Raw genomic sequence first — 8,268 nt, forward strand, 5'->3', positions numbered from 1 at the left:
GCAGCGTGATGTACTGCCACTGCCTCGTGCACATTAACTAGTGTGGATTCAGGGTGATGTGCTGTCACTGCCCTAGGCCCATTAACTAGTTTGGCTTCAGGGTGATGCGCTCCCACTGCCCTAGGCCCATTAACTAGTGTGGCTTCAGGGTGATGTTCTGCCACTGCCCCGTGCCCATTAACTAATGTGACTGCAGGGTGATGTGTTGCCACTGCCCCATGCCCATTAACTAATGTGGCTGCAGCGTGATGTACTGCCACTGCCTCGTGCACATTAGCTAGTGTGGATTCAGGGTGATGTGCTGCCACTGCCCTAGGCCCATTAACTAGTGTGGCTGCAGGGTGATGTTCTGCCACTGCCCCATGCCCATTAACTAGTGTGGCTGCTGTGTGATGTACTCCCACTGCCTCATGCCCCTTAACTAGTGTGGCCTCAAGGTAATGTGCTCCCACTGTCCCATGCCCATTACCTAGTGTGGCTGCAGGGTGATGTGCTGCCACTGCCCCATGCCCATTAACTAGTGTGGTTGTAGGGTGATGTGCTGCCACTGCCCCATGCCCAATAACTAGTGTGGTTGTAGGGTGATGTGCTGCCACTGCCCATGCCCATTACCTAGTGTGGCTTCAGGGTGATGCGCTCCCACTGCCCTATGCCCATTAACTAGTTTTGCTTCAGGGTGATGTTCTGCCACTGCCCCATGCCCATTAACTAATGTAGCCGAAGGGTGATGTGTTGCCACTGCCCCATGCCCATTAACTAGTGTGGCTGCAGCGTGATGTACAGCCACTGCCCCGTGCACATTAACTGGTGTGGATTCAGGGTGATGCAGGCTAGTGTGGCTTCAAGGTAATGTGCTCCCACTGTCCCAGGCCTATTAACGAGTGTGGCTTCACGTGATGTGCTCGCCATTCCCATTAACTAGTGTGCCTTCAGGGTGATGTGCTCCCACTGCCCCATGCCCATTAACTAGTGTGGTCTGAGGTTGACGTGGTCCTACTGCTGCAGACATATTAACTTGTGTGGCTTCAAAACATTTCATTAACCAATAGCCTTAGCCAATCATGACAATTGTTAATTCCAACAGTGCACACGTGAACACAAATTAAAAGACAACAACTGTGACATGTACATGTTTCTGTCAGGGGTAAAAACAACACCCATTTCCAATACATTTCATAAGCTGCAAGACTTCTCCAATTGCGTTATTCTTTTAAAGAATTAACTTCCGATTTAATTTCTCATTGGAGCTGTAGAAATGACAGAAAGGGACTTAATACCTTTACACATGTATTTCTAATTAATTCTACAGTTTAGTATTCGGCAATAGTATGGACAAAGGTTCCATTCCTACCTGATTTTTTGGAGTTTCAATAATTCCAGCAGACCCTTCTTAGAGGGCTATCTATTCTCAGATACTATAAATATGGTATTATGATTTAACGGGTATAAATAATTTTTTATCGCAGGCAAATAATTCACAATTCCAAGTACTGCTCGCCTTATCTTTTCCGCTGAAAATTAAGGTGTCTCCATGCCTAACATATATCCGTATGCATATCTTAACAGAGTGAGGCAAGTCACTGTCTTTTCTGCTTTTGTTACAATTTCTTCCCTGTAGCTGGAAACACAAAAATACCAAACACGTTTATTTAGGAACGGCATCACTGCCAGAGTTCGAATTCTATGTCAAAACCGGCATGCTCGTATTATGCTTAACTCTTTCATTACCACTCGAGCAACAAAGAACAGGGCCTCATTATAACCCTGGCGCTCCCGTAATGAAGGGGGCCGGTACGGGACCGGCCCCCTTCATTACGTGAGCGCCGATTGCGAGGTTCCCTTTGCGGGACCCTGTAAGGACGCCTGGTAAAACTAGGCGTCTTTTCTGGGTCCCACGAGGGGAAGAGGGAGGTAATAAAGGGCCAGTTGTAATCTGCCCGTTATTACCCCACTCCCCATTCCCATTGAGCCCTATGGGGGCACAATGGGAATGGAGAATGGTTCCTGCAAGGAGGAATTACCGGGTCCTCCTATGTCGGAATGACCCAGTAAGTCCTCATTGCAGGAACCCGGTATTGGAGCCCGGTATGGAGGCAGCCATGGCGCTAATAGCACCATGGCTACCTCCAAACTCGTAATGAGGCCAAAAGAAAGTTGCTAACGGTGCTGGTGCTTCAGGGATTACTCTGCTGGTAGGGGTCTGAAATCCCAGCAAGTTGTGCCTGCCGGTAGTTCACTGCCCCTTCCGGCAGACTCAGAGAAATCGGGTCTGGAAATGCAGCAGCCGGTAGTACTGGCCGTTTTACCGTAATTTATTCTGGACCAGATTACTCGTAATGACCCTCAGTCTCTTTGTAGTTGAAACTTGACTGCTCATGACACGAATCCCACATGACTCCATCCACCATGACTCAGTCCACCAATCAGGACGTGCTCCTCCACATAAACCTTCCAGACCCTCTATATTCCTCCTCCTTCTTTGCTGCTCGAGCAGCAGATAAGTACCATTCTTTTGTTGTTTCCTTATTAGCATTGAATGTGTTATATGTGCACCGCGCTAGTCAGAGCATAGGGTGACGCAGCAGGAAATCCAGCTCGCGGAACCATCCCTCCCCGTCCGCGCACCAAGACGTTTATTTACGTATATCTCCACTTCAGACCCTTGTTCAGGGATACCTTTGCAGTCAGCATCCTTCCTGTCACCCTGCTGCAAGCTGCTACCGCATCAGATTGCCAAGCAACATCGCGAGGCACGCCACCTGCCGGCCATTACATTATACCGCAGCAGGCCAGCCGTGCATCGAGTTAAGACGGGTTCAGGTCACAAGCAAACCCGAGGACACTTTATCTGGGTGCAATTTGTTAATGACAGTATATCGCCAAGCGTGTGAGAGGTTGAACCCCTGTTGGTGGAGTCTACTATTATATTCATATTTGGAGTGGAATTGAGCCCTAAGAATGGCTTTGGTGTGCGAATCTTCATCAGACTCGGAATCACTGCAGGCGGGCCCATCCAGATCGTGCTCCCCAAGAAGCAGGAATTACTGCAAAAGGCGGTTTGGGCAGGGCTGGGGCCTAGATCTACCAAGGAAGATTTCAATAATGACAGGATGTCCTTCTTGCAAGGCCCGAGAGCGTTTCAGCCTTCGCAGAGGAAAGAGAAGAGTCACGCAGAGGGGTAGGATAGCACTAACAAGCGCAAGACCTGCAAGGCGAGGAGAGATGTGACCCCATGCCAGGTTCCCCTCCCAAATGCCACAGCAGATGCTCACGCTCCACGAAATGACTGCCGAAGTCCAGCGACCATGCATGGCATGAGGACGTACCCTGTAGCCCAGAGGATGGCCAACAGAGCAGCAAATCCAGTGGCACGCCCAGCTACACCGGTGATGAAGAATCAGTGGTGACAGTTAGCTGTTCGGCTAGCCCTCGGAAGCAGGAGAAGCCCCGCAGGAAGTGCAATGGTCTGGCATAACAGCCAGAAGGAGAGTTTGGTCCAACTTATTGGTGCACCCCCGAACCTCAGAATGGGAGCCTACAGCCAAAGTGGCAGTGGCAGCCAATCTAAGCAAACGTCTGACGACACTGCTGATCAATGAGGGGTGCAATAAGCTGAGGGCTGAGTGTCCCAGATCCCTTGTGCCAGACAAGGAGGCCGATACGCCAGTAATTAATGTAAAAAATGCTAACCTTTATGGCAACATTTTCTAAACACATCCGTAAAGGAATTGACAGATCATGGACTGCCTGCGAGTTTAAGCTTCTAGACATGATCGGTCCGCAAGCAAAAATGATGGCGATGGCGGAAGAGGCCAAGGAGAATAATACGGAGATAGACCAGAATGTGCTTGCAGGTTGGGCTACTTGTCTCAATGGGAACCCAAAATGTGCCATCGCTGTAGAACGGCAGATGTCGATTCTTATGAAAAGGTATCCAAAGTTGGGAGAGTTGGCGTCTTCAGAGCCCTCTGCCGCAGCAAAGTGATGCCTCCTCGGGGACGCCTTCATCAAGGACATGTCAAAGTTCGTCCATACATTCGCTGCCCTGGACAAGGCACAGGCATCCCTCAGAAAAGTCTTCACTCCCAGAGTTTTTCAGCAGGCCGGCAGAGGGCAGGGCCTCTCTGCCGGCTGAGAAGGTGGTCTAAAGCCTTCCTACAGAGGCTCATGGGACACTGAAAAAACTGGGAAACCCAACCCCATTTTCCCGGCATGGGGGAGAAGCAGAGGTCGAGGATGAAGAGGCGCCAGCAGAACTCCAACCCCCTCCTCAGCGGGGAGAGCAAGCTCCCGCGGCAAATGCAAGCTCTGCAAAACCCACGATAGGCGGCAAATTAGCCACACACTTGGAGGTGGCAAGAGATCACTGGGGACACCTTGTATTTGGCGGCAGTGCAGGGTATTCAGCTAGAGTTCTACGAGCAACCCAGCTAGGCCGGTCTGCCCAGGCCACTGCTCCTCACAGAACAGGAACATATTCAAAACTTCTAAATCAGTCAGGTCAAAGATTAGCCAGGTGGGTTTGTGAGCAACCTTTTCCTAGTCAAGAGGAAAGAAAAAGTCAGACCAGTCATCAACTCAGGGCCCTCAACACATATCTTTTTTACAGGCATTTCAAGATGGAGGGAATCCACCTTTTACGAGATATCCTGCAAGAGGGAGACTGGCTAGCACGAAAGACCTCAGAGATGTTTATTTAGCGATCCCCGTTTACGAACCTCACCAACGCTCTCTCTGGTTCTTTTGAGAAGGTCAAGGGTGGCAGTTTACCTGCCTTGTGTTTGGTTTTGTCCTCAGCTCTTTGGTGTTTCACCAAGGTGCTAAAGCCAGTGGTAACAGAGTTACGCCAGCGAGTCGCATGCTTATCATATACCTGGATGATAATGGCGCAGGACGTCCAACTTCTGTGGTAGCAAGTGGCAGAAACTACAGGACTATTGGAAGATCTGGGATTCTTAGTAAACTGGGAGACATCCGAGATCAGTCCTACCCAGAAGATGGAGTTTCTGGGCTTCATAATAGACTCTGAGTCTGCCGTTGCAAAAAGGCAACAACATCAAAAAGGAGATCAGGTCAGTCCTGGACAAGGACCAGGTGTCCCTGACTGAGCTAGCAAGGATAGTGGGGAGGCTCGCCTCCTCCATTCAAGCGATCTTCCCAGGACCCCTCCACAATTGAGTTGTGTAGTGGCTGAAAATACAGCACCTCAGGGAAGGGCTGTTTTACAAACAGAGGAGTGGTGGGTCCAGCACACGGAGGCCTGGAATGCGAAGGCCATATTTTGTTCACACCCAGATCTTGTCATTGAGTCAGAAGCCAGCCGCAGGGTTTGGGGAGCCCGCTGCGGGGCAAACTCAACCGGGGGCTGTTGGCCTGCCTCAGAAGGCCAAATGCACATCAACTGCAGGGAGCTTCTAACAGGCTCCTTTGCAATCAGGAGTCTGACTCAGGATAGAGTGCAGTGCTGCATGGACAATGTTTCAGCCATACACTATATCAACCGGCTAAGTGGAAACAAAGTCCAGATTGCTAGCAGAGCTAGACAAAGATTTCTGGCACCACTGCTTGAGCAAGAGACTCAGCATCATGGTGGAGTAACTGCCCGGGTTAGCCAACCAAGTTGTGGATTGGAATTCTCGTTATCACATAAATTCCAGCGACTGGCGGCTGGACAGGGTGATCTTTTTCAGTTTGATGGATCTGGAGAAGGACCATGCATGACAGATCTTTTCCCTTCCAGACTGACCCACCAGCTGATGCGTTTCTTCAGCTTGAAGCCGGACCCGTAGGCAGCCGCCACAGATGCCTTCATGCAGCAGTGGGGTTCCAGCATGGACTATGAGAGTGAAGCTGTTCCTAGTAATGCCAGCTCGGAAGAGTCAAGCTTCGCTCCCTGGCCTACTGGATCTCTCATGTGACAGTCCAGTTCTACCACCCAACTGGACAGAGAGCCTGCAGGATCCTACAGGACTCCTGCACCCGTTAGTCCTTCTAGAGACTCTCAGATTGATAGCCAGGCCTTTTGGGAGAAGCTGGCCAGCTCATCAGAGAATCCTGGGTGCTGAAGACAGCTAGATCTTACAGGACAGCATGGACCAAGTGGCGCTCCTGGTGTCTGGAGAGGGGCCTCATCCCGCTTCTTCAGAAGTGATCCCCATCGTCCATTTTCTAGCAGCCCTGGCTACCCAAGGTAAAGCATATAGAACAGTGAACACCTACAGGTCGGCCATCTCGGCCAGGCACGAGCAGGTGTTGGGAGCTCTAATAGGTGAGCATGCTCTGATATCCAGGCTGCTCAGAAGAGTGAAAGCCATTTGGCCGCCCAAACCAAAATATTCCTGCTTGTGGGACATGGACGTAATCCTCCAGGTCTTGCAAATATGGCCGAACAATATGGATCTGTCCCGGAAAGATCTCTCTGCTATGTTAACAATGCTGTTTTGTCTAGTGGCATGCAAGAGAGTGTCTGGCGCTGGAGCACTTGAGATAAATAGGAAGTCCTTTTCACCGGAAGGGGTGACCTTCCATGTGAAGAAAAGGACCAAGACGGTTATCAGCTCGGTATTCTTTCCTGCTTTTCCAGAACAGCCTAAGCTGCATTCCAGTCAGAAGCCTTCAGGTGTACGAAGCAAGGATTTACACCCCTTAGGTTTGGGGGGAGAACAGAGTGTTTATCGCACCCCACAAGCCTTTCAGGGTGGTGGCAGTGGCCACCCGGGCCTGTTGGGTCAAGTGGGTAATGCTCCAAGCCGGCGTAGACGTGGAACGTTTCGGGGCACATTCAGTGTGGATCGCTGTGGCTTCCAAAGCTTTATCGGAGTATGGCTACAAGATATGAAAGCTGTGGACTATTCGAATGAATCAACTCTCAAGACTTTTTATTTCAAGCCAATTTATCAGGTAGCCTCGTTGGTGGTAAGTAAGCTTTAAACAAGCATAATACGAGCCTCCATGTCTTGACATAGAATTCAGATTTTCCATACTAACTAAGTGGGTAATGCTGCAAGCCGGCATAGACGTGGAGCGCATTCAACGCAGGGCACCATGGCAGATTACAGTCAAGAGGTTATAGTAAGAAGCAGCTCAAAAAGCAACAAAGAGGTCATGGAATAATACTAGAGAAGCCGTTTTAGCGGAGCATGGCTACAAGATACGAAAGCTGCAGATTGCTTGAATTAATCAACTTTCAAGACTTTTTATTTCAAACCAATTGATCAGGTAGCCTCGTTGGTGGTAAGAAAGCTTTAAACAAGCATAATACAAGCCATAGGGTCTTGACATTTAAATCAGATTCTCCATTCTACCAGGAAAGTCATAATTTTATTAAAGATATGGAGCCGAAGTACTATCACACCCATGAAATTGGTGAGCGGCTGGAGAGGTCAAGCATAAGCTAAACCAAGCGATATGCCATTACAATAGGCGCAGGCAACGAGGCTGAGAGAGAGTGGCACGAATGCGACTGTATGAGCGATTGCTCGCCTGCCGATTTAATGAGCGTTTGTATCATGTATGTCCTCTCCAGGTGCAGAAGGTAAGCCAGTGGACTCCTGAAGATCTGAACACGAGTTTGGCAGGTGCAAGAGGTTGTGCCACGTTGGGCACCGACAGTTCAGATCCCTTTTCTGTTGTGCTACGGTTGGGAGCTCAGTTACTACAGAAATTCTGAGTGAGCAGCTATAGAAAGAGGAAGAATATGGAGGGTCTGGAAGGTTTATGTGGAGAACTGTGTCCTGATTGGTGGACGGAGTCATGTGGGAGTCATGCCAGGAGCAGTCCAGTTTCAACCACAAAGAGACTGTCTTTCTAAAGAAATCATAGTTATTTTATTTTTAGTTGGTTAAAACGTACTTTGTTCTTTGCTGCTCGAGTGGTAATTAAAGAGTTAAGCATAAAACTTTGCCTCTGTGTATTTAATAGAATTGTGGCTTTCCTGAAGTTTAGTATGGAAAATCTGAATTATACCTACATAATCTGCCTCAATGTAACTATATGATGGCACTCACCTTGGTGCTACATCCAACCATTTCATTAGTTTGCAGTGAATGATGACTCTAACTAGCGTTCTCCATATAAGGAGATGCCTAAAAAGGTACGCCTTGCCACATGATTAAGAACTCTTGGACTACAAACCTCATGGAAATTGTAGTCTAATCAAGAGCCGCGTTCTTCATCATGCACTAGTTAGTATGTTTACTGCTTTGTTTTATGGTACTATCCACCATGTATCTTGCAAACGCCCCGGCGGACCTGTGTGAGTGCAACCGC

The 8,268-nt window shown here is 49.1% G+C and overlaps 1 long non-coding RNA gene across 1 annotated transcript in view; it reads left to right on the forward strand.

Annotated features, from left to right (window-relative positions):
- Nucleotides 1–7,897, forward strand: part of LOC138579501 (uncharacterized) — a 32,404-nt gene extending 24,507 nt beyond the window's left edge. The window contains exon 2 of the long non-coding RNA XR_011304025.1: nt 7,526–7,897. This is a non-coding gene — a long non-coding RNA (uncharacterized lncRNA). The remainder of the gene's footprint in view (nt 1–7,525) is intronic.
- Nucleotides 7,898–8,268: the final 371 nt, after the last annotated feature.

Source organism: Ambystoma mexicanum, chromosome 3p (assembly GCF_040938575.1).
Source record: "Ambystoma mexicanum isolate Mex_15411 chromosome 3p, UKY_AmexF1_1, whole genome shotgun sequence".
Lineage (NCBI taxonomy): Eukaryota > Metazoa > Chordata > Amphibia > Caudata > Ambystomatidae > Ambystoma > Ambystoma mexicanum.